This window comes from Schistocerca cancellata, chromosome 8, assembly GCF_023864275.1.
Source record: "Schistocerca cancellata isolate TAMUIC-IGC-003103 chromosome 8, iqSchCanc2.1, whole genome shotgun sequence".
Lineage (NCBI taxonomy): Eukaryota > Metazoa > Arthropoda > Insecta > Orthoptera > Acrididae > Schistocerca > Schistocerca cancellata.
The window spans coordinates 525782580-525789624 of record NC_064633.1 but is presented as its reverse complement, the minus strand read 5'-3'; positions in this window follow the sequence as shown (position 1 = coordinate 525789624).

Here is a 7045-nt window from a genome sequence, read left to right as displayed (position 1 = left end):
TAAGAGATATTCCTGAAAACTATAATCTGCAGCAATGAGTCAACATTTCATATCAGTGGTATGGTGAACACCCACAATTGCAGAATATGGGGCAGCGAAAACCCACATGCAACCCTGGAACATATTCATGACTGCCCCAAAGTTAATGTTTTTTGTGCCCTTAGCAAATTGAAAGTGTATGGCTCTTTCTTCTTCGTGGAGAAAACTATCATTGGCATTGTCTATCTGGATATGTTTGAGAACTTTTTAATTTCAAGGATCGACGAAGATGACCAAGACGGAATGGTTTACTACCATCGAGATGGTGCACCACCTCATTTTCTCAGGGACGTTTGTGGTTTCCTCAATAATCACCTCCCAGGTCAGTGGAATGGCAGTGATAGGCCAACTACATGGACTTGAAATCACTGTTTTTCTTTCTCCGTGGTTTCATGAAAGATGACCGTGTGTATGTTCCTCCACTGCTAAACAATTCAGCTGGCTTGAAAAATCAAATCTATGCCCCCATTGCACAAGTTATGCCTGATTTTTTGCAAAGAATGTGAGAAAACAGTGATTACTGGTGGATGTTTGCTTCCTAAGTTGTAACATCCTTTTTGACTCACACATGGTAAAAAAAGTTCTCGTAGAATGTAAATTATTTAGGAGTAAAGGTAACAATTCACTGCTGATAGAAAGATAAAAGGGGCGAAGAAAAAGTTCCCATTCAAAGCCCATACAGTTGAGAATCATCATGGCAATCAGGCAAAATAGCCACAAGCACTGAGGTAATCACCCCACCTATGCACCAGGTTAGATACCCATTTGGTGAAACATCTGACCATGTTCTCCAGGGAGACATGACCACATACAGGTATGCATAAATATGACAAATCACAGTAATTCAATTAGTTTCTCATAACTGGCATTTATTTGTATTTAACACATTAACAATTACTTGTAGATAGCTACCATTACCTACTGACTGGCTAAAATATATATTTTTAGTTATAATTCTTCTGTACAAATGCTATATGTAATGGGAATTTCATAACATTTTTAGGTTTATTGGTTTTTCTATTTTAAATATACATATTTCCACACTGCCACTATTAAATTGGAATCCACAGATGAAACTTCACTTTAACAGTCATTACCACAGAAAAAACCGAAAAGGATGGTTCAAATGGCTCTGAGCACTATGCGACTTAACGTCTGAGGTCATCAGTCGCCTAGAACTTAGAACTAATTAAACCTAACTAACCTAAGGACATCACACACATCCATGCCCGAGGCAGGATTCGAACCTGCGACTGTAGCGGTTGCTCGGCTCCAGACTGTAGTGCCTAGAACTGCACGGCCATTCCGGCCGGCACTGAAAAGGAGTTCTGGTATTCAAATACATACCCCAGTAAGCAAACAAGTGATATTTTTGTTTAAATTTCTTTTAGAGACCATTTAAATCCAAGGAAGCACACAAAACACAGGAACAAAACAAAATTTAGCATTCATAGTGGAGTACAGTGCAATACAAACTGAAACATGGAGACACACCTAGTCCAGCATTACATTCATTGGAATCATATGCTGTAAGAAAATCTTTCGTAACAACAGTGTCTGTGAAAACAATAAAATAAACGTGTAATCTGAATTGTCATCAAATATTTCTTTCTCATAATCTGCAGACTAAAGAGTTTCTAAAACATTTACTCCAGACGTATCTCCTTTTCACTGGACACTTTGAAGACAAAATACCTGTAACAGAGAACTTGAATGTCAGCTAATGTCTATGAAACAAGAGACGATAACAAAGGTTGTGAAAATGAATTTTTCCATTGATATTCCCACTACCACTGAGCAAAAACTGCAAAGTCTGCACATCTGACAAGCGTTTACGGGAGCTGTAAATATATGTTTGACGCCACAAAAAAACATCGTAGGTGGTACGATGTATGAGGGTGAAATATTGCAAATGTTATCCCTGCTGACGCCCACAGTTGAAATATTGCAAATGTTATCCCTGCTGACGCCCACAGTTGAAATACGGCAAATGTTTTCCCGGCTGACGCCCACAATTGTAATACGGCAATCCGACTACAGTCCACAATTGAAATATTGTATGCCGGCTGAGCCCCCAGTTGAAATACGGCAAATATTATCCCGGCAGAGACACAAGTTTAAAATATGATCACTACTTTTTATTTACTTAAATTTGCCATATTTCGTGACAGTACCTTTTTCATTAGACGTTTACACAGCGATATAGTCTTGGCTACAGTTGTCTAAGTACGATTCCACAATGCGTCTTTGTTGGTTGCAGAATTGACGTGGTTCAACGTGTTTCTCTCATTTTGGTGTTTCAAATACAGTTTCTTCAAATGTAGTTTCTTCTTTTTTTAGTTAATACAAAAATAATAGTAACATACTTCAAATTGTTCTTCCGTCAACACCATGGTCAACACACACCAAGAGTTAGCTGCAGACTGAGTACAGTCAAAGACGACTAACGTCAAAGATGTTTTACACCACACACAATCTTCCAGTTGTAGTCAGTCTCTTTGCTATTCTTCGATACATTTTCTAATAGTAATCAATATGCTTTTACTCTCAAAAACAGAAGTAAATTAACATATAATAAGACAAATTATAATAAATTCTGACAAAAATATAAGAAAACATTTACAATTCGGTATCGACAAATACGGTAAAAAAATTACATCTCCAAGATCCATTACAAGGGTAATCCCAAAAGTAAGGTCTCCTATTTTATTTATAAGTACATAGACCTGTTTATTTTTAAAATGGCTTACATCAGTTTACAGTTTGAACATTTAGCTATTTTTTGACATAATCACCATTTCTGTCGATGCATTTCTGTAGACGCTGTGGCAGTTTTTGTATGTCCATGTCATACCAGCTCACCACTATGCTTTTCAGGAAGTTATGAACTGGTGTGATTGTTGCTTGGTCTCAGGTGTAAAGTGGTATGCCCAGGTTTTGTCACCCATGACAATTGAGTGCAGAAAGTTGTCCTGTTCGGCTGCAAGGTGAAGAAATGCGTGGGAAGCATCAACTCGTTGCCGCATGTGGTCCACAGTTAGCATGCGTAGCACCCATCTTGCGCACGCCTTCCGGTAGTTCAATGTTTCCGTTAAAATTCTGTGAGTGCTGCTTCGGGAAACCTCAGGAACCAATGTGCACAGATCATCCAGGGTGATCCGCCGATCTTCACGCATGCTTTGCTCAACATTCAACACTGTCTCCTCAGAAATCTACGGTCTCCCGCTCCTTTGTTCGTCGTCAATTTCGGTCCGACCAGCTGCAAACACTCTACACCACTTATGAACATTTTTGACAGCCATGTATGACTCACCATACACATCCGTCAACTGGCAATTGATTTAAATCAGCGCAGTGCCCTTTGTGTTCAAAAACCGAATAACTGCACGCAATTTGCACTTGGCGGTAACATCCAACGGGAGCTCCATTCTCAACGGCTGCCAAGCCAAGACTGAGCGCCTCAGAACAGCATGCGCATGTTTACACACAGTGTGCGAAGAACTCTTCATAACAGTGTGACCAACTGCCACACAAACAGAGTTCTGTACTTATAGGAGACCTTACTTTTGGGATTACCCTCATCATATGTCTGCCACGCACACCCATTTCCCACAAGCCCGTAACATACTTCAGTGGCATGCTAAGTGTTAACTGCCACGAGGCTGATGGCTGTCACAGCAGTGATGGACGTTTCACCACCAAGCCAGTGGGCACGTAGTGTCGGACTCTGCTGAGAACAGTACTGGGTACACAGTGTCGGTGTTAGGCCCTGCTTTGACTACGGGCAACAAACCTGATAAAGAAGAAATAGGACCTTTACTCAGTCATATCATCTTCGAAGAAATAGGACCTTTACTCAGTCATATCATCTTCCCAAATTTCAGCCTCTCACTATAGGTATGCCATCTTCTAGTTTCAGATTCTATTCTGTCATTTGGAGGTGAGCTTACATGCTGTAAGTAATCCATTTAGTTTCCATGGGGTCAACAGCAACTTCCTTAAAATCCATTTTTGGTGTCAGCTAGCCATTTTACTTCAACTTTTTTGGTCCCATTTACATGGAAAATTTTTTTATTGTGATTCATCCATTTGTGCTACACTATCTGTAAAACTTCAATTATTACATTCCATCCTGGATTTTCAGTTGTCTGTAAAATTTCCGATATTTTCCCATACAAGCGAAGTAAATTGTTCATTTAGAAATGCAACCCTTCTATTTGCATAAATAGATGCAGTTCTGGTCTTGAGTCTGAGCATTTCCTGCCTTTTGTCACTCCTTTTTATCTGACAATGAAGGTTAACGATGTGCAAACTGCAGGACAGTGACTGTTAGTAGTGAAGTTCAGTGGAAAGTGATTTCGTGTGAAGTTTTAATAAAGTGTATGCACTGTGCAATGTTTCTCTTCAAGGTTTTATTTGTCAGTCATTGCCAGCACTCCTGATAATTTCCCCCGAGAACTTGGGAGTTTTCAATCTGAGTGATGGTTGGCATATATCATTGTGATATATCCCAGATTTGGATGCTTGGAGTCCCTGTACTGTCTGGTTACCGTCGAGTTGAAGGTTCTCTAGGACAGCTTCAGGGGTAGTCCTGGTAATTATCCATTTGTCAGAAAAAGCAAGTCAGTTGATACTAATTACCTTTTGTTCTATAATTTATTATTCCAGGGTTTTTTTGCTGTGTTCTAGTGACCTTTTAAGAAGTGTGTCCACTAGCATGTAAACTTTCTCAAGTCACTTGTAGAAGCTAATTCTGCAAGTTCTTTGATGTGGAAACACCACCAGCAAGTATACGGTACTTCCGCAAGTTTCATCAACTTGCAGAAGTAACTCTGCAAGTTAGTGGAAACATTTTTTTGTGTCTTGCTGCAAGCACTTGCCACTTGCTGAAAGTTTTCCTTGAACTTGCTGTAGTTGTGTGTGTACAATAATGAGACAAAAATGTCAGTGTAAAAAAGCAGAATGGCACAGACAGAAGGGCCAAAACTAATGTCTTATTGGAAACCCTAAAGACACACAATTGGCCTCCGTCAGCGAAGTAGAGAAATGAATTTACCAATTACTTTCACCCCTGAGTTTTACTTCAACAGCTGTATTCGTTAATGTATGCTGGTGTAAGTTCATGGTTTTACTGCTCATACTCTCTTCATGGAAGTATAATTCACAGGGTGGTGCAATGAATAAAGGATTTTGTTTATGTCAGCAATGCCTTGTTGAAAGCTCATCTGGTATTTACCTATCTTGTACTTCATCTGTTGCTGTAATATGGTAAGAGCAACAGTATGTATTTATTATAGAAGTGATATCAGGGAATTTGGAGATACTCAAAATTGCTACATTTAAATGTGTCGACTCAAAAGGCGAACTAAAGTTCTTGACTCAATAAAATTACAGCATCAGTTTCGGCCCCAAGGCCATTACCCAGCAATTATACGTCAGGGTTTCCAAGAAAAACAGTTGACCATCAAAATCGGCTTTATTTTTTTTTTTTTTTTTTTTAAAAAGGGGACAAACTATTCACCCCATTGATGTTAAAATGCAAGAAATTTACATTTCAGACTAGCTGTAGAAAGTGGCTGCAGTCGCTTATCAGCCATTTTGTTATGATGAGTAAGCTGCTGTATCTACGTCAGCTGCCCTTATGTCTACGTGTTTGGGTAATCATAGCTCTTTATGTGTGCACCGCTCCAACTGCCGCTATGAACCGCGAGGCAAACACAGTGTCACTGCCAAGTGCTGAGCAGTGTGTGCAGAAGAGTGTGGTGACCTGTACATTACATAAAAAAATTAATTTATTAACTTGCTTTATGTTCACTAATGTAAAAAATTCCATTCCTTACTTCACCCCTCCTTTTCTCTTTTTTCCCTAAAATTCTTCCTTTGGAGTCGAGCTATCTCCATATCCAGTTTCAGCAAAATCTGTTTAGTATGGATTAAACAAGTTTAGGGCTTTACTGGTCATGAGGCCACGTCCATGATTTTCAGCCACTTGATGCAAGTTTATTTGACAGTACTTCGGCAGTAATAAATTAATGAGATGGTACTGTGAGTGGAGAATCTGGAATCAAATCCGGGAAACGGTGATCAACACTCAGCAATGCTAACAACACAATCAGTAACTTTTGATGACTATTAGTGGTTTTGTTATGATGAGTCACAGTGACAGTACTAAAATAAAACATGGACTTTCTCAAATTATTAAGCAGCGTTAAACAGATGATGAAAGAAAAAATAATTTTTAGTTTAGTGCAATGCGAATTTTATAATGCTTGTGCATGCAGTAACACCAGCTGCACTAATGTCTATCAATTACCTGTGGCTGCATTTACATATCAAATGAAGCCTCACTAAAAGCCTCCCCTGATCTATATGTAAAGGCACGACACCACTCCCATACGGCATTTAATAACACTGTCTTGATTCTTAGAGTATCCCTGAAGCTATAATAGACCTGTGGCACTGGGATAAATGCAATGGCCTTGAGACATTTGTACGGATTAAACACATTGAGGATTGTATAACCACTGTATTCAGTACATGGAATCTTACATAGAAAAAATAAAAAAAAGCATTTTCACAAATATGGTCAAGTCCAAACTCAAAGAGTAAATAGCTTTTATCCACAGTAATTTGCTTCATATTTCACGTTATATTCTTCAAATCAATAAATAACTTAGGCTACTTTAGAAAGAGTGTAGCACATGTTCTTCCTTGACATTCATTCTGTCTACATGCCAAAGTTCATCAAAATCAGTTCACCTTCATGATTACTCTGCAATTCACAATTAAGAGCCAGGCAGAGGGGGTATGGAACCACCTTCAAACTATTTTTCCACCATTCCAGTCAAACAGCAAGTGGGAAAAACTAACACTTAAATTTTACCATACAAGCTCTGATTTATCTTATTTTATTACAAAGATATTTACTGTCCATGTAGGTGGCCGCCAAAAAGATATTTTTGCATTCAAAGGAGAAAGTTGATAATTGAAATTTCCTGAGCAGATC